Raw genomic sequence first — 26,854 nt, 5'->3', positions numbered from 1 at the left:
AGACTGAAGTGTTCTTTTGTGACTCTTGTGATCAAATATTCAGTTTAGTATGTCATTTTTGACAGAAATGGAACAAAATGAACACAAAAACAAGAAGTCACTCTCCTCAAATCAAATTAGTAACTCATAAGGCTCTTTGAACCAAAAGCTGATCATGCTTTTTGTTTTTAAGAAATATACTTTAACTTGTGTATCTGCTGATGAGTCACATAAAACTAAATCACTAATGTCATTTTTCAATAGTCCCTCATATTTTCTTATGTGAGAGGCTTCAAGATCATAACCCACCCACTGCTGCTAAAATGCATGCCATATTCTCTTCCCCTACACTGTGCAGTTTGTTGAGAGCTGCTGCTGTGACTTGCAAATTGCTTCTCCTTGTGTTTTGCTTTATTTGACTCCCAATCCTCTCATTTCGAGACACTATATCAGTTTAAGCAAGGATACCTCCATGACTGAATTTCACTTTAAGACAAGAAGAAAGGGACTGTGATTCAAACAGAAAGAAGGCTGAAGGACCTGGGGCAGGGCAAGCTGGAATCAAGATTGCCAGGAGAAATATCAATAACCTCAGATATGCAGATGACACCACCCTTATGGCAGAAAGTGAAGAGGAACTAAAAAGCCTCTTGATGAGAGTGAAAGAGGAGAGTGAAAAAGTTGGCTTAAAGCTCAACATTCTGGTCCCATCACTTCATGGCAAATAGATGGGGAAACAGTGGAAACAGTATCAGACTTAATTTTTTGGGGGCTCCAAAATCACTACAGATGGTGACTGCAGCCATGAAATTAAAAGACACTTATTCCTTGGTAGAAAAGTTATGACCAACCTAGATAGCATATTCAAAAGCAGAGACATTACTTTGCCAACAAAGGTCTGTGTAGTCAAGGCTACGGTTTTTCCTGTGGTCATGTATGGATGTGAGAGTTGGACTGTGAAGAAAGCTGAGCACCAAATAATTGATGCTTTTGAACTGTGGTGTTGGAGAAGACTCTTGAGAGTCCCTTGGACTGCAAGGAGATCCACCCAGTCCATTCTAAAGGAGATCAGCCCTGGGTGTTCTTTGGAAGGAATGATGCTAAAGCTGAAACTCCAGTACTTTGGCCACCTCATGCTAGGAGTTGACTCATTGGAAAAGACTCTGATACTGGGAGGGATTGGGGGCAGGAGGAATAGGGGACGACAGAGAATGAGATGTCTGGATGGCATCACCAACTCAATGGACGTGAGTTTGAGTGAACTCCAGGAGATGGTGATGGACAGGGATGCCTGGCATGCTGTGATTCATGGGGTTGCAAATAGTCGGACGCAACTGATCTGATCTGATCTGATCTGATACAAGACAGTGAAGCACAATAAAACAAAATATGCTTGTATATATTTCCTACATTGGAAGACTATTCAGCAATCAAAGGGAATAAGCTGATACCTGCAGTATGGAAGACTCTCAAAAACATTAGTGTGAGGGAAAGAAGGCACACACAAAAGACTAAATACTACATGATTTCATTTATATGTAACTTTAGTACAGGGAAAATTAATTTATGATGTAAAATTTAACAACAGTTATTGTCAAGAGAGGGCAGGGGAGGGGCAAGGACTGACTGGTAAGGAACACAAAGAACTTCCTGGGATGATGCTAATGTTCTATTTCTTTCTAGGGGTTTCAATGGATTGCACAAATACAAGCATTTGTTGGAATTCATCCAATGCTACATTTAAGATTTGTGTATATCATTATACATAAATTTTACCCTGAAACAAAAAATACTGAGTAAACAAATATGGAACTCTAATTAGCAATATACATGCCTATATCTACATAATTTGGGCCAAAATATATCAATGCCTAAAATTTACTATGAAATGCTTTAATGATTAGATGATGGATGGAGAGAGAGATGGATACATGGCTAGATATGTAGAAGAGCAAGTAAAAGTGAATGGTAGAATCTAGTTGGTGGGTTTACAGTGTTTGCTATAAAATGCATTCAACTTTTTCTGTATTTAAACTTTTTTCATAATAAATTATTGACAAAGTTTGATTTGTTTTTAAATGTAGACCATTTATCTCTTGGAGAGAAATGTAGAAGAGAAGCAACTGCTTTTCTTCCACAAATGGTTGCTAGGTGTATGCAGGTCTGGCTGTGTGGATCTCAATCTCTACAGAGAAAGGAGATTTGGGTGTGGTATCTCCTTACACCTGGAGAGAAGTTACTTGTCTTCAGACTTTTTGCTGGCCCTTCTGCTTCTATGTGTGAAGGTCCTGAGGCTATTCCCAGTCTGTCTGTTCTGTTTGATTAGAGCCTGGAGGTCTCTATGGCCCTCTGACCTTCACTTAGCTTCTGCCTGCTACACTATTCTGAATCTTGGCCACTTTTAGTGAGCGTGCTGACCTGGCAGTCTGTCTCCAGACACTGCTGTAGGAGTGCCCTTGACCTGCCGCAGTAGGGCCCGTGGGTCTCCAGGCAGCCTTGAAACCACACAGAATCTGAAGAAAGCCTGGAAAGGTAAAGCCCAGGATCTCCTTTGTACCTGAGCCTAGTGGACCACCAAGTGGATAGTCTTCTTTCCATAATGAGAAGCCTTACCTTTGTGCTTTCTTCACACTCTGAGCTCCTCTCCATCATAACCTCGTGCATCTTATTAATGAGCTCTGAGTTCCTTAAGTTCAGTGACTATCTTATTTATCTCTGACAACGAAGCATAGCTAGTGTTACTGAGTCAGTGTTCAATAAGTTCTTTTTTAAGTGAATGAACAAATGAATCTAATAGTTCTTTTACTCATTTGTTCCCTGGCTCCTTAGATTGTCATTGCCCTACAGACCTATATATAGATCTAACTGGTCAGAGAGAAGTCATAACAGGTGAGAGGTACCAACAAGACTAAATGGGCTGTGACTCATGGGGCTAAGATGCAGGGCTCCTGGTCATGGGTAAAACAAACCAAACATCTCCCAGAAATAACTCCCTACTCTTTCTGTCAAATTTAATATGCAGTCCACAGTTCATATGCTTCATCTGCAACTAATTAGCTTAGATAGTTAGAATATTATCCTAATGAGGCCAGGGTTCACGATTCAGTCCCTAGCCTGGACACCCTTTACCACCTGACTGACTAATCTCTGCTAAGAAAGCGCAGTGTCCCACTGCTAAAGAAGAAAGGATTGGATAATTATATGAATGAAGAACATGTTTTGTATGGTCTCCCAAATTGTTTGCAAATCATTTGCTTTTAAATTTCTTTTTCCCATCCTACTTCCATTACTTTCCTCAACAACCCACACTACCTCTCCATTTGAATTGCAGTGAAAAGCTTTCCTCAAGCTCAGGAGTGAGAGGAAAAGCTGACTAATTTTCAGTTTCAAGATGAAACTGTTCATGTGGAAACTTTGCTGGTTTAGAACTGGGTTCTGCCCAAGTGCACCAACTTGTTTCCTTACCAAATAAGCTTCCTTAGAAGCTAGCACATCTAAGCATGGAAGCAGGGACAATCCTCAGGTGGGCTGTGACTCTGATGTTCTTAACCCAGTCTTTCCTTATCCTGGTTTTAATAGTTAGGAAGACTAAATCTATGTCGACAATAACTAAAAAGAGCACGGAAACTGAAATTTACTCTGGCTAAATGTGGGAGAGATAGGATTTCTTCTTTCTTTCCTAGATGATATATATTTTTAATTCAGCACAAATTTTGCCAGAATAATACTGTTGCCCAGAAACCACAGTGCTCTTAATTCACTCATGGGGACGCAGCACCATTTATAAACAGATCGAAAGGTGCTAGTCTAATTTGAATTACTGCATCATATTCACTCCAGGGCCATCTGTATGTGAGCAGAAAGCAACATAAATTTCTTCATGGGCAGGCTTATCCTGATCCTGCTTGGGGAGCTCACTGTGTGGAGAGAGGCAGATTTTAAGAAGGCAAGGAAGCAAGGATATGCATTCAGGGGAAAAACCCTCATTTTCCACATTGAGCTGAAGGCAATCCCCTGAATGTTAACAAGCAAATCTCAAGTGTCTGCACAACAGAGGCAGAACACAAAACTGCATTTATGGATTCATGTGTTTGTAGAGTTTGCACTAATCCAGAGATAGAGAATCCTGTGTGTGCTGGTGAATGCCAGAAAGAAGTGTACCTCACTAGTTTCCACTGTCCTGAAGGCAGGGTTGGTGATGTTTCCCAAGAATCCACAAGAGGTCTACAAAATGGGTTACTTCTCTCAGTGGAGCCTGGTTTTTTAATTAATGCAGTAGTTATTAATATGATTAGCTTCATTAATACAAAATAATTAACAGTTAATACAGTCCCCCATGTCCAATCTCAAAAGCTTGTCTTCCTTTTTAAAAAACTTTTTATTTTGTATTGAGGTACAGCTGATTAACAATGCTGTGAAAGTTTCAAGTGGACAGCAAAGGGACTCAGGGACACATAGCTATGAATCTGTACCCCCAAAACTCTCCTCACATCCAGGCTGCCACATAACATTGAGTGGAGTTTCCTGTACTATACAACAGGACCTTGTTGGTTATCCATTTTAAGTATAGCTATGTGTACATGTTCATTCCAAACTCCTTAACTATCCCTTCCCCCATCCTTGCTTCCCCGGTAACCATAAATCCATTCTCTAAGTCTATGAGTCTCTTTCTGTTTGTAAGTTAGTTTTGTCACTTCTAAATCTACCCTTATGATGTGTCCTAATAGAATTCCTCAAAATAGTGAATTTCCACAAATACACTCAGATTTACTTGGTTTTTCTAAGATTTTGTTTTCTTGAGTAGTCTGAAGAATGAATATTCTTTGAGTTTGACACTGCCCAAAAAGAACTTTGAATTAACAAGACAACTACTTTTAATATAAATGGATTATTTAGCACTAGTGGTACAGAACCTACCTGACCAATGCAGGAGATTTAAGAGACACGAGTTTGATTCCTGGGTTGGGAAGATCCCCTGAAGGAGGGCAAGGGAATCCAGTCCAGTATTCTAGCCTGGAGAACACCATGGACAGAGGAGCCTGGCAGGCCACAGTCCATAGGGATGCAAAGAGTCGGACACGACTGAAGTGACTTCGCACAGCACGGCAACACATATTATTTAGGGTACAGATCTTTATAGCTCAGTAGTCAAAGGTCAGGGAAACTTTGAAGATAACAGACATTTCTATTTGTAATTGAGCCTCACTGTTTATTCTTATTGGCTGCTGATAATAGGAATAAAAATAGTTTAATGTGTCATGAGGATACATATTAAATTGTAAGTAGAGGCTATTCTCTTTTAGAATATTAACATAACTAGTTGGAACATCATTTTCCCCATTTCTTAAAATGAGAATTTTATCATTTACCTTGGTCAAGAAAACAATAAAATGTGGACTGAGTCATCAAGATTTCTTTCTTGATTTGCACCATGCTTTTGAAAGCCGAAACCTAGTAATGTAAGGATGTCAGGTACTCAAAATGAGGCCCACCGTATGTATATAATTTTTTCCACAGTTGTGACTGGCTCCTCATAAGATGGTTAAGACCCCCAGGAATTCACCACACACTCCGTTTTATCATGCTTCAAAACCTATTTGGGATTTGACCCAGAAAAAAATGAAGAATTGAATGACATGATTAGACTTGTTTCTCATTGGGAAATGAATCATGAATTTGATTCTCACTTTCCACATCTTAAAGACTCTTTTTCAGGGGGCCTTGAAGAACAAGAGTTAATGTTAAAGAGTCAAACCAACTCTACACTGGATCTGAATAATGTCCAAGGCAGCACCATAAGTTAGTATTTTTTGTTGTTGTTGTTGGGAATATTAGAGAAGGACAGGAAAATCTAATTGACCATATTTGGGATCCAGTTATAATATTAAGTTTTGGGGCAAGAAAGTGCAATAGTAGCAAAGAGATGCTTTAAGAATCCATAAAACTGGTTTCTGGAGTCTCCTGGATGGCACAGGGCATTCTTCAATGGGCCTGCTCTTTAATTCATATGCTTCTTTTGACATTTGATTCATAATAGTTTAGGGTGGCTTCTCTTAATCGAGAAGACAGTACTGCAAACCACAGCACAGCCAGAAAATTGATGCTGTCAGATCCTCTCCCAGCCTCAACTCCTGTGGCCACTGTATAGTAAGTAAATGTATGAGAGTCCTATACTTCCTAAAATGACATAAGTGGGTCTGTGGAAACATTTCTACCAGCTGCACAACTTTGGACAAATCACCTACATTTCTAGAACCTTAGTATCCTTCTCTATGAAATGGATAGATCACATCAGTCCTACTTACTCCAGAAGGATGTTGAGAGGATGCAATGAGACAAAATGTGAAATGTTATATAAGTTGGTATTTGTTTCTCTTATGTCTTTAACTTTCAGAAGTAAAGGCTCTGTGAATTATAGATCTTCTGGAGATGATATGAGAAAGATAGAAAATAGTCTCTTTGGGAATATAAACCAATCAAGTCAACACTTGATGGAAGCACCTACTGTCTTTTCCTTTTTTCAGAAAGTATAGAAAAGCTACTGCACCTCTCTCTAATTTCCAGCAACAACTGGTCTGAAGAATAGGAAAGGAAAGTGAAGTCACTCAGTCGTGTCCAACTCTTTGCGACCCCATGAGCTGTAGCCTACCAGGCTCCTCTGTCCATGGGCTTTTCCAGGCAATAGTACTGGAGTGGATTGCCATTTCCTTCTCCAGGGGATCTTCCTGACCCAGGGATCGAACCCAGGTCTCCTGCATTGTAGACAAACGCTTTACCGTCTGAGCCACTAGGGAAGTCCTAAGAATAACCTACCTTCTGAAGAATAACCTACCTTCTAAGTCCAGAAAGGACAGGTTACACTGGTTACACCAGGTTACAGGTTACACTGGTGTCACATCCCCAACATCCCAGTGGCTTAAAAATGACTGAACTGTATGTTGACACACGGTCTGGGTACCTTGGCAGTCAAACTGTCCTGCAGGAGTAGGGAGTCTATGTCCTGGTTTCCCAGGACAGTCCAGTTTATGTCTATTATCCTGGCACAATTATTAATAGCATCCTTTTCACTCCAACACTTTCTGGTTGGATGATATAATATTATGATCTTCCTGTAAATGGAATAACTCAAATATTCAAGCTGTCTTAGCCTCTCAATATGAGGCATTCAGTGCTACTGGGAAAAGAGACACTGGTGAGCACTGTAGGAATTTTTACTGTCTCATTCCAGAAATCACTTCAATTTAAAAGCCTGTGGCCAGAACCAATCATAGGGCCTGACTAAATGCTACAGTAGCTGGTAAATTTTGTCTTCTGAGCACCCAGCAAGGAGAAGAGAACCAGATACTGGTGCTAATAAAAAGTCTTCCATATCTGCATTGTCAGAATTGAACACTTACACGGAACTACTTCTCAGTGAGTGTCTGCTCGGCTTGTCTGACTGTACACAGTCATCTCCAGGTGGCTGACTGCCAAAACTCAAGACAGGCAAATGGGTGTTAGTCGTGTTGGTCTTTCCCCATTGGGTATTACTTCTCTCCCTCTGGTGACTGAGCTGTCACTACTGAGACTTTTCTCCCTTCCCAACTAGATATCCATTGTCACCCTTCTTTCACCCATGCTAAATTGATCACCACCCTATACAGTTAGTCCTTTTGAGCTTCCTGAATTGTCTACAAATGTGTTCCTTCTAATGGGAAATTTTGAAATCAACACCTTCAAAGTCTGTTTTGCTTTGAAGAACACAGTATAAGCTTTCAGCATGACAGTTAACATACATATGTTTCCGATGTAGCCTATTTTATAGCAGCTATCTATAAACATGGAAAAGCAGCCTGTACTTCCACAGAATTTTTGTGATCATCCAAGTCACCTCAGAGAGGAAAATGGAAGAGGTGGTTGCTCAGTGGTGTTAGTAGAAGGAGACATTTAATGTTCCACTTATTTTTTACCCAATAGTCCTTGTTTAAAATGTCATCACAACTCAAGATATGGCAATAACTGGCATGCTTGATCCTTAGAAATTTTGAAGTGTAGAAATGTGTCAAGATTTAACAGGTAAAAGTGAAAACTGGGGAAAAAGAAGTCAATTTAAAACCTGCTTCTGTGGTAGATTAAAAACAAAAAAGGAAACATCAGAGTAATACTTACTCTGCAATGTCATGAAAGTGTGTTTCGTCAATCATCATAATCATCTGGTATTTGGAGAGAGATGTTCCTGCCAATTACCATAAGAAAAAGGAGATTCCTTCCTTTCCCTCCTTGCCTATCCAAATATCATGCATCCATCAAGCTCCAGACTAAGTCCCATCCCCTGTTTCCCTGATAGCTCTGGTCCACTGGAGTCTCTCCTTCATCCAGTGAAAAGTGTTTTCTCAAGAACAATTGCAGGAAATCATCAAGGTGGGGTGGGGGCGAATCTCATTAAAATTCAGATTCACAGGTCCACCAGAGATTTAGTGATCCAGAATCTCTGAGAATGATTCTGTATTTTTTATAAAGAAATTCTTGCACATTAACTTTTAGGGATCTCTGTTATAATCTCATGTCTTCCCCAAACACTTATATAGTACTTGGCATGGTTAAATATTATAGAAACAATTTAATGTGCAGGATTCTTGTTTCAACAACTATCTGTGAGTTAGTTAGAGGGCTCCAGTATGTATCTTAGGTCTTCTTCTATTATCCCCATCACAGAATCAGTATCAATTTACCCTGAGTGTATGGAATATCTCTTGAGTTGTGGACTTATATACTAATTAGCTTCATCTGGAACACAGTTGATGGTGAAAAGTAGATGGAAAGTATGGTTAGATGAACCTAGGTTTTATTCCAATGCTGGAAAACTTAAAGACAATTCCTTCTATAATATGAGTAATCATTCTCTCATTTACTCATTCATTCTTTCATCATCCCCTCATGCATTTATCTATTTCCTTATTTGCTAATCATCCATTGAACCCATCTATGCACTTTGTACTATAACCAGCCACTCAAATAAAGAAAATCAGCTAAGTATAGGAAACCGGCAAGCCAGTAATTACATTATATGTAATAAGTTCCAAAAGAAGATGCCATGAGGTGAAAAAAATCTAAGAGGCTAAGAGAGTTCCTTTGGAGGTGTTGACATGTGCTGAATTTTTGGAAATGAGTAGGATTTAATTAGACAGAAAAGAGATTTTCAAACTAATGATTTTGTTTACAAATTTTAAATTGCTTGCCATGAGCTTTTGTGATGAGAAACATGCTTTAAGTGTGTACATCACAGTCTGTATGCCTACTGAATGTATGAGCATTCCATTTCAGAATTGTATAGGTTGTACAGACATTTTAGTATTGTTTAGTATTGACTGAGTGACTTCCCTTTCACTTTTCACTTTTCACTTTCATGCACTGGAGAAGGAAATGGCAACCCACTCCAGTGTTCTTGCCTGGAGAATCCCAGGGACGGGGAAGCCTGGTGGGCTGCCATCTATGGGGTCGCACAGAGTCGGACACGACTGAAGTGGCTTAGCAACAGTAGCAGCAGCATAGACATTTTAGTATTGTTTAGTATTGACTGAGAGATTTCCCTTTCACTTCTCACTTTCATGCATTGGAGAAGGAAATGGCAACCCACTCCAGTGTTCTTGCCTGGAGAATCCCAGGGATGGGGGAGCCTGATGGGCTGCCATCTATGGGGTCGCACAGTCAGACACGACCGAAGTGACTTAGCAGCAGCAGTATTGTATAGACATTTTAATCAAATGCAAAGCATTTGTCCATCTTTGTTAGCTAAACTAGTTAAGACTCTTCCAACTGAATTAGATACATTTAAAGTTATGGTCACAGTTTAATGGAAATTTATAACTACATTTCAAACAGTGTCAAACAGAGCCTCTAGTTACTGCTCCCCAATGGATACATATTCCTAAATGGAGCACTGGTCTCATTACATTTCATGCACATATATATTTATTCCCTGCAACTTGGGATGTTCAGCTTTCCTCCACTATTTAGATTCTGTTCTTCCTGACTTTGAATGTCTATGAGAAAATAAAGAATAACCACATCAGAATATCTGTTGCTAAGAAATAGTTAGTATGATAAAACTAGTACCAATAACTGCAAAATTTCACAACCAGAAGGTTAAGATAAAACAACAGTGGATTGTTTTCAATTATTTCTTATTGTGGAATACAAGCTTTTATATAGCACTTTTATTGCACATTTCTGCCCAGTGAAATAGAGGCTGGAAATAGGGTGACTTTTGGTGAAAAGAGTGCCCATTTATCCTTGAATTCTCAATGCTTCAGAAAGAAAGAAGAGAGGATAGTTGGGGGAAAGGGAAGAGGACCTCTGCACTAACTTGAAAAAAAATTTTAATATGTAAAAGCACCAGAGAAACCAGTTTTCAGACTTATCACAAAAGAAAAAAAAATGAGACACTAAGTACTGATAAACACTCAAAATCTGCCAAGTGTCAGGATTTTTAAAATGTAAATGATGAATGAGAAGATGCTATGCTGATTGAATTGCTAGAAATTATCATGGCAGCATGCATAGATACATACAACATTAACTGCTTTTAATGTTAAAGCTATGCTATTTTAGGACTTCCAGATCCATGGTCAGAAGTCCTTTTCTCCCTCCCTCTCCCTGTAAACATGAGAAACTAGGCAGACTCTGTCATCTGTCCATTCATGTAGGATTATTGCAATGTTGGTAAATTCTACACACCTACACTATACAAAGGGCTTCCCAGGTGGCACTAGTGGTAAAGAAACTGCCCACCAATGCAGGAGATGTAAAAGATGTGGATTCAATCCCTGAGTTGGGAAGATCCCCTGGAGGAGGGCATGGCAACCCACTTCAGTATTGCTGCCTGGATCACAGATTGTGCCATGGGGTCACAAAGAGTAAGACATGACTGAAGTGACAGCTGAAGTGACTTAGCACACACTCATGCATACTATACAAATATCCAAAACCAAGTAATAAGCAGAACGTCAACTTTCTTCCAGTCATTCTTACCTTCCTCCAAATGAAGAAGAACACATTTAATCATAAAGTACAGAGACTTGTTCTAGATTGGAAAGGGGAGGGAGAGGGTCACTCCACAATAACCTATTAGAACACAGATCCCCTAGGACCTAATTATCTACCTCTTGTTAGGCTATAAGGGACTCTAAAATGATATTGCAGTTTTTCTACAGGCAAGAAATTGATTGATGAAGCTGAGTAAATCTAGTGCCAATGTACTTCTTATGGGTGAGTACTGGCAGTAAGCACAGCCTGTAACAAGGAGCTGTCATTACCACTCAGCAGTCAATAAGTATACAGAAGAGGGCATTTGTATCCACACTGACTGGTGGTCATTTCCAGATTTTTCTGCTTGGATATATTGGATAATTTTCACTCTGCAAGACATGTTCCTGTGGTCCTTGCTTTGACACCCTACTCTCTGGGAGGAAATCCAACACATTCGTATCATCTCAGTGACAACGCCAATTAGAAAACTAACAGTTTTCCCTGAGCCCCTCTGCCATGGTTACTACTGGACCCCTGGATTCTATCCTCTTCCATCTCTTCTGGACCTTTGCTCTCATACCTGCCCCTTTGCTGGTCTCTCTCTCTCCATAAGCTTTTTTTAAAAATCTTAAATCAGATGTCAAACTAGTTAACATCAACTTTACCCTAATGGAATCTTCCTTTGCCCCATGCCCCCTTTGCAATGTATTCCTCTTTTCTCTCCTCTCCCCACCATCTATATTAAAGAACAGTTTATATGTTCTGTTTTTACATTTTTCCCCACCAAACTAATCTCAACAACTACTTTTCACCCAACTTCTGCCCTGATGTCTATGCTGAGACTAGTTTCTTATCATCAGTAGACCTAAAATCACCACAGTCACTAATTTGTCCTAAGTCTTTTGACTTAAGGCATCCGCCTACCTTGGTTACCCCTTCCTTATTGAAGTCTTCCTCTCTCTTGCTTTCAAGGCTACATTCTCCACATATTCCTCCTTCTTATCTAAACATGTTTGTATTTCCTACTGAGGTCTCCTTCTCCCATCACCTAGAGATGAACACACCCCATGGCCAAGGTCTCAGTCTTCTGTTCTTTCTTTCTGCTAGCTCTATCTCTACCTGTCTTTTTCTCCAATCTCATTTATTACGTCTTGTGCTCTGTATTTCCAAAGCTAAATCTCCAAGCCCAGATCTGGCTTTCCAGTGACTTACTCAGTGCTCAACTTGATGCCATGCCAGAACTTCATACTCAGCATATACACACTCACCAGCAACATCTTCCCCAGATAATCTGCTTTCTTTTCCCTGTTTGGTCTGGTACTGTTTAATTGCCCTTGGCAGACTCCCTGCCACTCCCATACTTTCCCTGATGGCTCAGGAGCAGAAAGCCTGGGAATTGTACTTCCTCAGACACCACTACCTGGTTTAAGGTTCCTCCAATGAGGTGCACGAACAATATTTTGAAGGTTGAAAAGAAGCATATGTTTTTCTCCTCTTCCAATAGTGGCGGCATCACCGACTCGATAGACTTGAGTTTGAGTGAACTCCAGGAGTTGGTGATGGACAGGGAGGCCTGGCGTGCTGCAATTCACGGGGTCGCAGAGTCAGACACGACTGAGCGACTGAACTGAACTGAACTGAATAGTGGTGGAAATCATGTGGGCTTCCAGAATGTCAAGTTTTGCCACAGTTGGCTGGACTTGCACTTCCTTGCCTGTTAGCAGTCTTGGGACTGCAGGGCTGCTGTGACTACTGTTCTCACAGTTTCTGCATCTTTGGAAGTGGCAACAAACCCTATAACTGTGGACCACAGCTCAGCTTGAACTTGACAGCAGCAGTCCCCTTAAGTATGCTCCTTGAATCTTTCCTGTTTTTGTTGCGGGCGTGTACTCCCCTGGATGGAATCCCTCTATGCTGCAACTATTCTTTTCCTGACCAATCCCAAGACCACTCCTTTCCCAGTCACTCAGGATGAAAGGTCTGCAGCATCTTTTTGAACTGCACCCTTTTTGCCACCCAAGTCCTACCACTTTCCAAGCACTGCCAATTCTTCCCTTTCAGTGTCCTCCTCTTTCCTTGATCAGTGTCTCTACTTTGATGAGGCCTCTCTATTTCTTGCCACTGAACAACACTAAAAGTTTCTAACTAGTTCCCATAACTAGTAAGCCTCTTCATCATCCTCAGTCACCATCAGGTCACTCTCCTTCAAACAATAATGGTCATGCTTTCAAGAATTTGGTTACAAACATTACATGAGCCCATATTCCCTGCCCACAGGACAAAGAGTGAACCACATAGCAGGGTATGTGCAATATTTCCCTTCTTCCTATGGCCTTATTATATCCTGCTCCTTCCCTCCTCCCATAGCATATGTCCAGTCAGTCATAGCCAGTTGGAATTCACTCTTACAACAGATCACCTGCTTTCTGGACCCCACACCTACTTCTCATCATTTTCCCATTTACAATGTGACTTTCCTCCACCCCCCATGGAGGTCTCAAATCCTTTAAGAATCAACTCAATTGTCACTAGGACTCCCCATATCTGGCTAGATTCCTGCAGCATTCTGAACCTGACCTTTATGCGCTTCAGTTCAGTTCAGTTGCTCAGTCGTGTCCGACTCTTTGCAACCCCATGAATCGCAGCACACCAGGCCTTCCTGTCCATCACCAACTCCCAGAGTTTACTCAAACTCACGTCCATCCAGTCGCTTCCTACATCTCAATAGCTGTGCTGACCCTGTGACCCAACATGGGAGCCACATAACTTTTACTTAAACTGTATTGTCTATGTGGGCTTCCCAGATAGCTCACTGGTAAAGAACACACCTGCCAATACAGGAGACGTGGGTTTGATCTCTGAGTTGGGAAAATACCCTGGAGAAGGAAATGACAACCCACTCCAGTATTCTTGCCTGGAAATCTCATGGACAGAGGAGCCTGGGGGGCTACAATCCATGGGATTGTAAGAGAGTCAGACAAGACTTAGCAACTAAACAATAATAGCAAATTCTCTATGCTTGGCTTCAGTCTTTGGTTTGGAAAATTGTGAAAACCAGGAAACATAGTACTAAGTTCACTTGCCATGTCTGCAATCCAAGCTAGACCCTAACCTGACTGAGATCTGAGCACTAAGGGTTCACCTATTCAATAGTTAATGAGGTACTCCAGCTAACTTCCCAATCTCTGCCAAGCCATAGTTTTATAGAGACTATTGCTTAAATGTAGTGAATCAGGATATCTCAAAGTTTCTCATATATCATTTTTTATTTTAAGATTTTCTTTTTTATAGGTAAGATCTAGGACGCTAAATGGGTAAACACATATACATTAAGTTGAATCATGTGGAATGGTTGATATTTGACCATTTTTGATTGATAAAATGATAGTTCTACATGGTTCCGCCTAATAAATACATGGAAAGAGATTCTCATTGCAGTTATTTTTCACAATAAGGTTTGCTATATGTAAAAGACATAATTAACAAGTGCACTGAAGAACAGATATACCTCATGGTAAAGGGCTTTAATGATGACAACAGTAATGGAGATACTTATTGCACACTTACTATTATGCCAGCTATCATGGTGAGAGTGTTACATAGGTAATCTCTTACAGAGATTATATCTTTTCTTTCCTCATAAAAACTTAAGTTTTAATCACTATTGGATAAATGGAGAAACTGCTGGTTGAAATGGTTAAGGAATTTTCCCAAGATCACTGAGCTAGTAAGCAATGGAAGAATCTGAAGGCAGACTTAGTCTACAGTTGCTACATTTGGCCACATAAAAGAAAATTAACTACCTCTTTCTCCTGGAGTGTTTCAGATCCCTTGGTTCCTTCAGGCAATGCCAGGAAGAAGAATGAAGAGAAACAGAATTCAAGGAAGAGCCTAAACGCCACCGCCTCCTCACGGCCTCCCTTGGCTGCTGAGGCTTTGGTCTATGTGCACTATGACTACACAGTCCTTTCTCCCTCCTTCCCCTTTGGTTGGACTTAGCATACGTTGCCTCTTTTCATAGCTCTGTATATGTTGAAATTTCTCAATTAAGTTGTAAAACTTCAGTAAGACATTAATATAAGCATGTGCAATGTGTTTCATTTCCAAGACCAAGGAACAGATACTTTATTTTCACCTAAACACAATCCATCCATCCATCCATCCATCCATCCAACAATTACTGGATGTTAACATTGCTGGCTGCAAAGAACACTAAAAGAAAATACCTAGTCTCTACTCAAAAGGAACTTACTACTGGTCAATGGGGCACAAAAAAGTGCGACAGCACAAACAACAGTCCACATTATGCATGATGAGATGTAAGCCTGAATGTGCGGAGAGCAGAAAAGTGGGGCACCCAGCAGTGGTTTTTAAGGGATGGGATGGGGAGGGAGGTGGGAGGGGGGCTTCAGGATGGGGGACATATGTACACCCATGGCTGATTCATGTCAATGTATGGCAAAAACCACTACAATATTGAAAAGTAATTAGCCTCCAATTAAAATAAATAAATTAATTAAAAAAATAAATAAAAAAATAAAAGCTTGATATTATTGAGGTGAAGCTAGAAAGGTGAGTCAATTAGCCATCTAAAAAACCTGAGAAAAGGATACTCAGAAATAAAAAACAGCTTGTGCACAGACATAAAAGAGCCTGAGATACTCAAATCATTGTGAGTGTTTGATTTGGCTTAGGGATAGAAATAAACAAGCAAGTAGAGGAGAGAAATAGGAAAGGGAAAGGAACTTGGAAAGGAAAACTGAAAGAAAAAAGAAAACAGTTTTTTAAAAAAAGGAAACTAGTGAAATTTGCCTTTGATTTTGGGAAAGTTTCAATGAAGGTAAAGCAGCTGCCCCATACCAACCAACACAACCAGATGAATTCAGAGCTACTGCTCAGTGGCCAGACTAATGGCAATGACCCTAATGCCCAGAATCACCCACAAAAGAGAGCCTGGCATGCAAGAAGAAAAAGAGTCACCACCTCACAAAGTCTGTTGATTTATAATAAATTTTGGGAAGTTGAAAATGTAGTTCCATGGGTACAAAAGGCTGATGAAAATAAAGAAGGTTCTGTTTCTACCTGCTTTGGTAATTGTAGTTCTTTAGCTGAACAGATGTGCATTTCACCAAAATCTGATGGAAACAAATCTTCACAGGCCTTCTGTATTAAGAAATAATTTAGCTGCCTTCCCCAGAGCTGGTATGCTCTTTGTCTAAATACAAAATAAGACAAGGAAACTGGTCTTTTGGAATCCTTAATTAAGCAGTATTAATATACTAGAGAAGAAAACAGGGACTGTTTCCAAAATAAATCATAATAAAACAAGAGGAGGTTTTCTAAGTCTGGACACATTGTTAAAGACATTCAGTGTAAGGCAGGATTTAAGTATATTTCTTAAAAGTTTGTGTCTGAAAGATTCAGGAAGAGATGTCTGTCTGGCTAACAGAACAGAGTTAATGGCCATCTCCAAAGTGATCAGACTTACGGAGAAGACATCTGCTTACCTAACTAGAAAATGTAATTTTGACAGAAAACCAGTAGATATACGGCAATGCAATATTTATGGATTGCAACTCAAATGAAACCACCTTTTAATATGTAATTGAATGACACAACAAATTTATAACACACCTTCTACATTTCCTAAATTTGCATTGAATAATGGCAAAGGGCAAGGAAACTACCCTGTTGTTAACTGATTGAGATGCAGCGTGAAAGGTGTTCAAATTTATAGTCTTTCCATACCAATCTTCTATTTTTATTTATATGATCATTTCCTGACAAACATAATAAGAACAATGTCTGCAGCATTTTTATTAGCAAAGTGCTAAGACAATACTGCTGTGCCCATCTAAAACCATCTGCTAATGACTCATGCCAAAATCTATTTATATTATTTTATTTTCTTCCTTCCTATGAGTTCTGAAGGTTATCATTTCCCATTAAATTGATCCTGGCCACCTTTGAGGCATTTCACATTCTTTGGGAAACCCCTGGGTATTCAGATTCATTATGGAAATTCCTAAAAACAAAGCCAGGTTAGAGTTTAGAATTGTAATATACCTTTCTTTTCCTAATGGACCAGAGGGCTACTTGTCACTAGCGACAACCTTCTACAGAGATATGTACTGGATCACATGCGCACCATAGCCAAAATCACATGTTACTGGCATCTCCCCTACCTCGCCATAGCAGTTCCTCAGAGATAAAAGAGGGGCTGTCTCCTGGGCTATAGCCCTCAGTACGGTCTCCAAATAATATTGAAACTCACAACTCTTATGTTGTGTGTTTCATGGAGTTATGCCCCCAGGAGATACTACATTATTTGCATGAAGATCACAACAAAAAGGAAGGGGGCAAAATGATTAGGACTATGAGTTTTGGTTCCAGAAAGCTTGACTTCTTCTAGATTTAATATCTCTGGGCTACAGTGTCCTTACCCCTAAAACAGGGATAAGCACATTTATCACATCTTATAGAAGGTATGATGGTCACATAAGTTTAAAAGATTTAAAGCACTTAGAATTATACACAAGTGTTCCTGTTGTTGCTCCCGTGCTCAATAAATGTACAGTCATCATTTGCTCAGGGGTACAAAATAAGTAACAAAATCCCTTGAAAGACAGGCTCCCAAGGAGTTTTTCCACTTTCCTTTTTGTGGGTACTCAGAGACAGGAGGAGTACAAATTTTCAGCTACACTAATTCAAGAAAAATTTTGTCTTAAAAGTAAACAAGTTCATGGTTGGAATTATACAAAGTCATAAAGCAAGCCTACAAGGTATGATGAGTGGAGAATGCCTAAAGGACTTCCAACCCTCTAGCCTTGTTGATATTTGAAAGTTAATCGGTAAAGGTTAATTTCTTTAGTTTAAACTATTTTCTGCTAATTATTAGGGATATGCAAATCACAGTGAGATACCATCTCACAACTGTCAGAATGTCTATCATCAAAAAGGCAAGAAATAACAAGGATTGGTAAATTGGAAGTGGTCAAACAGGAGATGGCAAGAGTGAACTTCGGCATTTTAGCAATCAATGAACTAAAATGGACTGGAATGGGTGAATTTAACTCAGATGACCATTACTTCTACTATTGTGGGCAAGAATCCTTTAGAAGAAATGAAGTAGCCATCATAGTCAACAAAAGAGTCTGAAATGCAGTACTTGGGTGTAATCTCAAAAATGACAGGATGATCTCTGTTCATTTCCAAGGCAAACCATTCGATATCACAGTAATCCAAGTCTATGCTCCAACTGGTAATGCTGAACAAGCTGAATGGTTCTATGAAGACCTACAGGACTTCTACAACTAACACCCAAAAAAGATTTCTTTTCATTATAGGGGACTGGAATGCAAAAGGAGGAAGTCAAGAGATATCTGGAGTAACAGGCAAGTTTGGCCTTGGAATACAAAATGAAGCAGGTCAAAGGCTAACAGAGTTTTGCCAACAGAACGCACTGGTCATAGCAAACTCCCTCTTTCAGCAACACAAGAGATGACTCTACACATGGATGTCACCAGATGGTCAATACTGAAATCAAACTGATTATATTTTTTGCAGTCAAAGATGGAGAAGCTCTATACAGTCAGCAAAAACAAGACTGGGACCTGACTGTGGCTTAGAACATGAACTCCTTATTGCAAAATACTGACTTATATTGAAGAAAGTAAGGAAAAACCACTAGACCATTCAGGTATGACCTATCAAATCCCTTATGATTATACAGTGGAAGTGAGAAATAGATTCAAGAGATTAGATCTGATAGACAGAGTGCCTGAAGAACTATGGATGGAGGTTCATAACATTGTACAGGAGATGGTGATCAAACCATCCTTAAGAAAAAGAAACGCAGAAAGGCAAAATGGTTGTCTGAGGAGGTCTTACAAATAGCTGAGAAAAAAAGAGAAGCAAAAGGCAAAGGAGACAAGGAGATAAATCCATCTGAATGCAGAGTTCCAAAGAATACCAAGGAGAGATAAGAAAGTCTTCCTCAGTGACCAATGCAAAGAAATAGAGGAAAACAAAAGAATGAGAAAGACTAAAGATCTCTTCAAGAAAATTAGAGATACCAAGGGAACATTTCATGCAAAGATGGGCACGATAAAGAACAGAAATTGTATGGACCTAACAGAAGCAGAAGATATTAAAAAGAGGTGGCAAGAATACACAGAAGAACTGTACAAAAAAGATCTTCATGACCCAGATAACCATGATGGTGTGATCACTCACCTAGAGCCAGACATCCTGGATTGAGAAGTCAAGTGGGCCTTAGGAAGCATCACTACGAACAAAGCTAGTGGAGGTGATGGAATTCCAGTTGAGCTATTTCAAATCCTGAAAGATGACGCTGTGAAACTGCTAAACTCAATATGCCAACAAATTTGGAAAACTCAGCAGTGGCCACAGGACTGGAAAAGGTCAGTTTTCATTCCAATCCCAAAGAAAGGCAATGCCAAAGAATGCTCAGGGTAAAGTCACTCAGTCGTGTCTGACTCTTTGCAACCCTATGGACTGTAGCCTGCCAGGCTCCTCTGTCCATGGGATTTTCCAGGCAAGAGTCCTGGAGTGGGTTGCCATTTCCTTCTCTAGGGGAAGAATGCTCAAAGTACCACACAATTGCACTCATCTTACATGCTAGCAAAGTAATGCTCAAAATTCTCCAAGCCAGGCTTCAACAGTATGTGAACCGTGAACTTCCAGATGTTCAAGCTGGATTTAGAAAAGACAGAGGCACCAGAGATCAAATTGCCAACATCCGCTGGATCATTGAAAAAGTGAGAGAGTTCCAGAATAACATCTACTTCTGCTTTATTGGCTACACCAAAGCCTTTGACTGTGTGGATCACAGCAGACTGTGGAAAATTCTTAAAGAGAAGGGAACACCAGACCATCTTACCTGCCTCCTGAGAAATCTGTATGCAGGTCAGGAAGGAACGAACAGTTAGAACTGGACATGGAACAACAGACTAGTTCCAAATCAAGAAAGGAATACATTAAGGCTGCATATTGTCAACTTGCTTATTTAACTTAAATGCAGAGTACATCATGTGAAATGTTGGGTTGGGTGAAGCATAAGCTGGAATCAAGACTGCCGGGAGGTATGTCAGTAACCTCAGATATGCTGATGACACCACCCTTACGGCAGAAAGCGAAGACGAACTAAAGAGCTTCTTGATGAAAAGTGAAAGATGAGAACGAAAAAGCTGGCTTACAACTCAACATTTAGAAAACTAAGATCATGGCATCTCATGGAGAATTCTCATAAAATTAAGAATAGAACTACAGTATTATCCAGCTATCCTAATTCTGGGTATTCATACAAAGAATATGAAAACACTAATTTAAAAAGATATCTGAACCCCCAGGTTCATAGCGGCATTAATATTTCAATAAACCAAGATATGGAAACCATCTGAGTACTCATCAATTGATGAATGGACAAAGAAGATGTGGCATTTACATACAGTGGAGTAACTCAGCCAGAAAAAGGATGAAAGCCTACTATTATGTGACAACAAGGATGGACCTTGAGGGCATTATGTTAAGTGACATAAATTAGATGGAGAAAGACAAGTTCCATATTATTTTACTCATAGGTGGCACATAAAAAAACTAAGGTATAAATGAACAAATACAAAACAAGTGAACATAGGAATCTAAACAAAAACAAACATATAGACAAAAGAACAAATTAGCAGTTTCCAGAGAGGAAGGGATCAGGGGAGGGTGAAATGCTTAAAGGGGATCAACTGTATGGTGATAGAAAAAACAATTTCAGTGTTACAGTTTTTATGATAATAAATAAATAAAAAGCTCTTGGAGGGAAAACATTAATGAAGGAAACAGGCCTGGCCATAGATTGAATGGAATCTTATTTGTTAACATTTTAGATTGTACAGTATCATACTGAGAAATTTACTCCCCTTTCAGCAACTAAAAACCAGGGATACCTTACCGAGCTGTTACTTGGAGAGGAGATAATATAGTACAAGGAAACCACGTAGTAGAGTGCCTGGTGCTCAGGAGGCACTTGATATGTTGCAGTTTCCTTTTCATTTTTTATCATTTTAAATCACTGAAAAGAGTTTATCAGATTTTTCTGAAGCAAAAGTTCATGGACAGTGAAGGTAGCAGAATACACTACCCCAAAATATGACTGTAGGAGTTCAGGATACATCATCCCAAAATATACTGCTTTGACACTGTGATTATTTTGAGCTGCAGACACTTGAAAAAAGCAGCAAGTGTAGGGAAAAGTTTTCCTTTAATGCCCCTCTTCTGCCTAAAGACAGATCCTCCAAAAGAAAGTCCATCGTCATCCATCCCCTTCCCAGAATGTCATCAACCAGGAAAAACTGACTTGTCACAGGAAAGAATACTAGACCTTGGCACCACACCCAAACTTTGCCACAAATGATCACATCTTTCATCTGTTCTCTAAGGACCCATTTATCTTTCCCAATAATCATTTACTCTCCTCTAAGAGGCCTTCACCCTCCCCCGCTTTCCCTATGAAGATGAGCTCTAATCCTAAATCCTAAAGCCATCTTTTGAGTAATTTGTTTTTCCTAGGCATCTCTGTAGGCAAGAGGCGCATATGTTAACAAATTTCCATTCATTTTTTTCTTGGTGACCTGTCTTTTATTACTGGGGTCTTAAATAAGAACTCAAACAGGCAGAGGGAAAATTATTTTTGCTCCCCTATTTTGATGGAGGATACAGAAGCAAGGAAGGGGTCACTACCAGTGTTTGGAAGAACCACAGAGGCAGGAGGGTGGTAAAAGCAGAGGACAACTAAACCCAAAGCATGCTTCACCTGCTCAGAATCCTGGGGCCTGACCTGTGTATGACTTTGTCTCTCCCTTCACACCGTTTTACACCTAATTAAAATTCCTTAATTAAGTTCTGTGCTAGAGTCCTTCAAAAACTTCACTGTGAACTCTGATTATTCCTTGACCTTGCATCCCTGGAAAACATGATAAAGTCACACAAGGCTGAGCAGGAGGCATTTCGCTTGTCCCTCATGTTCGACAGGAACACTAGACTCACTGCACATGCCTAATTACACTTGAAAAGTCAGGAAAGCTGCCCAGACTAACAAAACTCCCAAAAAAGAAGTTTATTACTTGAAAATACAGCTAATTGTAGATAAACACACAATGGAATAAGGATAAAAATGTAATCATCTCTGAAATGTGTGATAATCACTCTCAAAAACAAATCCTCCACTTACGTCTCCTATTTACACTTTTTCTGTGTGCAATTCGGAAATACACGCCTGGGTCAAAACCCTGCAAACTGCCAACGAGGCGGAGCTGGCAGTGGCTGTCTGCTTTCTTGTTGTGCCCTGTCAGTGACGATCTGTGTGACCTTGAGCCAATTATTATCTCCCTCTATCTCAGTTTACTTAGGAGTAAAACCTGCCTGTCATATAAGAACGGCTCCGTAAATGACACACATAGAAAATTATAACTAAAGTTACTGATTTATTTGGTATCTACCACGTATTTAGCACTGCCGTAGACACTGAAGCAATCAGAGAAGACTCTGAGTGAATCCACCTTGGTTCAACTGAAGGTGACAAGTATTGTAAAAAAGATATGTGTGCATGTGTGTGTGCTCAGTCGCTTCAGTCATGTCCAATTTTTTGTGATCCCATGGACTACAGCCCATCAGTCTTCTCTGTCCATGGGATTGCCATTTCCTCCTCCAGGGGATATTCCTGACCCAGGAATTGAACCCATGTCTCCGGTGTCTCCTGCAATGCAGATGGATTCTTTACTCACTGAGCCACCTGAGAAGCCCTGATAAAAGAGATATCAGGCCCCAAATGGAGTCACTTGTAAGCCCATTTAACCAAATTGGTAAGTCTCTTGATAAGCCCACTTAACCAGACTGAGACCTCATACCTAACTGCAGTTTCAGCCTCTCCAAGGAATGCAATCTTTACCAGTCAGTCTAAAATTACCTGGTTAGCACTAGAAATGTAATCTACCTGAGAGACCCCTCAGTTCAGTTCAGTTTAGTTACTCAGTTGTGTCTGACTCTTCGCAACCCCATGAATCACAGCACGCCAGGCCTCCCAGTCCATCACCAACTCCCGGAGCCTACTCAGACTTACGTCTATCGAGTCGATGATGCCATCCAGCCATCTAATCCTCTGTCATCCACTTCTCCTCCTGCCCCTAATCCCTCCCAGCATCAGAGTCTTTTCCAATGAGTCAACTCTTCGCATGAGGTGGCCAAAGTACTGAAGTTTCAGCTTTAGCATCATTCCTTCCAAAGAAATCCCAGGGCCGATCTCCTTCAGAATGGGCTGGTTGGATCTCCTTGCAGTCCAAGGGACTCTCAAGAGTCTTCTCCAACACCACAGTTCAAAAGCATCAATTCTTTGGCGCTCAGCCTTCTTCACAGTCCAACTCTCACATCCATACATGACCACAGGAAAAACCATAGCCTTGACTAGATGAACCTTTGTTGGCAAAGTAGTGTCTCTGCTTTTGAATATGCTATCTAGGTTGGTCATAACTTTCCTTCCAAGGAGTAAGCGTCTTTTAATTTCATGGCTGCAGTCACCATCTGCAGTGATTGTCCCTCAAAGGCAGGTGACCTTGCCTGAAACAATTCATTTTTTTCTAGTGACACCCTTGTCCTGACTCTTTCTGCCTATAAGAGCTTTCCCTATTGCACAGCTTGGTGGAGCTCCTTTCTATTTGCTAGATGGAATTGCTGAATAAAGCCAGTAAGATCTATAACATTTACTCAGTTGAATTTTGTTTTTTAAAAGATCCGGTGGCAGCTAAGGGATCGAAGGAGACTTCTTGTGGTTTCAGGGACAATGAGAAATACTTATCCTGGGACTTCCCTTATGGTTCAGTGGCTAAGACTCCATGGTCCCAAATCAGGGGGCACGGGTTTAATCCCTGGTTAGGGAACTAGATCCCACATAACGCAACTAAGATTTCACATGCTGCAACTAAAGATCCCACATACTGCATGGAGACTGAAGATCCTCTGTGCCACAACTAAGACCTGATGCAGTCAAGTAAATAAATCTATATTTTAAAAATAAGAAATGCATGTCCTGGTACCCACAAACCCTTTGAGTTCCCTTGCTCACCATTTCTGAGCATGGTGATAAGTTCCTTCCTCTTAGTTCTGAGCTCTGTTCTCTTTGTATTGCGTTCCTGATCTAACTAGCTTTCTAGTCCAGGGACAGTTAGCTTAAGCTAGCAGACAAGTTTTACCCAGAACCCAAGCCCCTAGCCCTTGATTGGGCCTCCAGTTACCCATTTGATTGGAATCCCAGTCCACAGTCCCCTTGTGTTGAATTCTGTTGGTTCAACCCTTCCCCCTTTCCTAGTTTCACGATGTGAATTACTGGAGCTGTGCCCAAGGCCTTGTGTCCAGTCCACAGTAACATCTCTTTGGTTACTGCTGGTGTGTGAAGGCCCACATGAGGTAAAAGCTGTTGCTAATGGGAATCTCAGAAGCCGAAAGTCACAAAATTTGTGGGCACAGACTAAACACTGAAAGGTTTTTAGAATGCTCACCATCTCTCTCTAAGAATCCCACGTTAGCATAAGTTGGTTGCAGAATGGGTTAGATTAACACTTGGTCACCTGCCAAACTCAGGAAAATTTCCATGCAATGAGGTACACTGTAGAACAACACACAACCCTCAACCCAGTGGTACGGCCCCCTTCAGTATTAGTTCGACTCTGAAAAACGCAAAGTTGTAGCTAAAGAAATGGGAACTTTAAGTTCCAAAAAGTCCAGCATATGACCTCCTGGTACCTGCTAATTTTATGACTAAGAACTATGGTCCCAGAAGCTATAAATATCTACAAAAATAGCGGAATCTTACTAAAGACACCCTAGCATTAAGATGGCCATTTGGGGAACATTCCAATTAGACAACATAGTTTATTTTAAAAGTGCACTTGAAAGCAAGTGTTTCCAAGCCAAATTAATAGAATAGGATACCTATTTTAATTGGTATGCACACACTTCCAAAAGGCTTCAAGACTCTCATGTAACTTCATTGAAAAATTCATTGCAAGAGGCTAACTAAACCTTAAAGATATGAGACACCTAAAACAAAAGGCTGTAACAGATGTAACTCCTTCTGCTCCCCCTCTATCCTCCTTTATTTGCATAGTCATTTTAGAAATCCTATGTCTTAATTGTATTTGCATTCTGAAGACACTCAAAGAGTCTGAAGGAGTTACCTTTTAAAAAGATGACCCGAAGCTACAGGCAATCCTCTTTGGCTATCTTTTCACTCCTTGGTCAAAAGATTAACTAAGTTCAGTTCAGTTCAGTTCAGTTACTCAGGCATGTCTGACTCTTTGCAACCCCATGAACCACAGCATGCCAGGCCTCCCTGTCCATCACCAACTCCCAGAGTTTACCCAAACTCATGTCTATTGAGTCAGTGATGCCATCCAACCATCTCATCCTCTCTCGTCCCCTTCTCCTCCTGCCCTCAATCTTTCCCAGCATCAGGGTCTTTTCAAATGAGTCAACTCTTTGCATCAGGTGGCCAAAGTATTAGAGTTTTAGTTTTAACATCAGTCCTTCCAGTGAACACCCAGAAACACAAAGAAAACACCCAGAACACAAAGAAAATTAAGTACTAATATAAATTATTACTACAACTCTCAGAAATATAATAGAAATGAACCCAAATATTTTTCAAGTTCAAGTGATCTCAGATAATCTTTAAATGTCAGATAAAGCTTTTTTATTTTTAAAAACTCAAATTAAACTTATTTTCATTTAATAAAAACAGGCATGTTTTTAGAGTTTTCAGCATTAAACATAACATTTTTTATTTTACCTAGATCTGCTGAAAACCAAATAAGTTCATATTACTCTTACAAAATTTATTAGCAAGAAAAATAGATTGAACTAATAGCTGACTTTGTCTCATTCTCAAGAAATTTTCATGAGTAATTTAAACATAATTGTTAAAGATAAGGAAATTAAAAAATGTAAGTGGGATAAAAGTTTTCTAGGTAAACTCTTCAATAATAATAATGTTTTATGGTATGCCTACTTTACAGAAAGTAATTTATAAAATACTTTTGGTTACTTGAAACTTTAAAGTTTTATTAAGTTAAATTAAATAATGAGTTAACTTGATTTCATTGATTACCTAGATCATTTACAAATAAGATAAAAGAGTGAAACATTAATTACTGAACAAAGGTTTATCCAGTTTTGGCTTCCTTTTACTGAGAAATTAAATGATATTTGAGTCTATGGAAAACACATTTTATGTCACACTGAAAAATTTACTGTGAGAAAGTACATGTTTCTAAAAAATATAAAATGTATTTATAAATTTACCAAATCATAGAATGCTAATGCTAAAGACAGCCAACTATCATTTACTTCTTTATTATCACTAAAGATTGAGGCTTTTAAGGGTTAAAAATTCTAACGTGTAATTAAAGCTACTAGAAATAATAAGAAAACAGAATGTGTGTTTTTGGTAAGAGATGGTATCAAGATCAGAAACATATTTTGTTGAGGTGAAAAAGAAGTACTTTCATCCTAAAGCGAAGCGTTAGGTTATTTTAGAATGAGAAAGAGAAAACACACAGGACAAAATCTGAATGGAAAAATAAAGCTGTGGGAGGTTTCTGGAAAAGAAATCTTGAGGAAAGAATTTTCTCCATGATCAAGATTAAAATGAATTTATTTTGGTGAAAAAAAAATGTTTCATTAAAAAAATAATAGGTTTATTTATTAAATGTTTATTTAATAAACATTTATTCATTTTTATTTATTTAAAATAATAAGTTTAATTAAAAAATAAACTGGTACAATAACAAAACTTGATTTACTCTCTGTT

General features: G+C 39.5%; 1 protein-coding gene and 1 long non-coding RNA gene across 25 annotated transcripts in view; one reads left to right on the top strand and one right to left on the bottom strand.

Moving 5' to 3' along the window:
• The window catches only part of LOC129646519 (uncharacterized), a 144,244-nt gene extending 137,778 nt beyond the window's left edge, over nucleotides 1–6,466 (top strand). The window contains exon 5 of the long non-coding RNA XR_008711996.1: nucleotides 5,683–6,466. This is a non-coding gene — a long non-coding RNA (uncharacterized LOC129646519). The remainder of the gene's footprint in view (nucleotides 1–5,682) is intronic.
• The window catches only part of NCKAP5 (NCK associated protein 5), a 1,093,872-nt gene that overhangs the window by 379,898 nt on the left and 687,120 nt on the right, over nucleotides 1–26,854 (bottom strand). The window lies entirely within an intron of this gene.

The sequence above is a fragment of the Bubalus kerabau genome, chromosome 3 (assembly GCF_029407905.1).
Source record: "Bubalus kerabau isolate K-KA32 ecotype Philippines breed swamp buffalo chromosome 3, PCC_UOA_SB_1v2, whole genome shotgun sequence".
In the NCBI taxonomy this organism is placed as follows: domain Eukaryota; kingdom Metazoa; phylum Chordata; class Mammalia; order Artiodactyla; family Bovidae; genus Bubalus; species Bubalus kerabau.
Note: the sequence above shows the minus strand (reverse complement) of the source record. Positions and strands in the feature narration are given on the sequence as shown.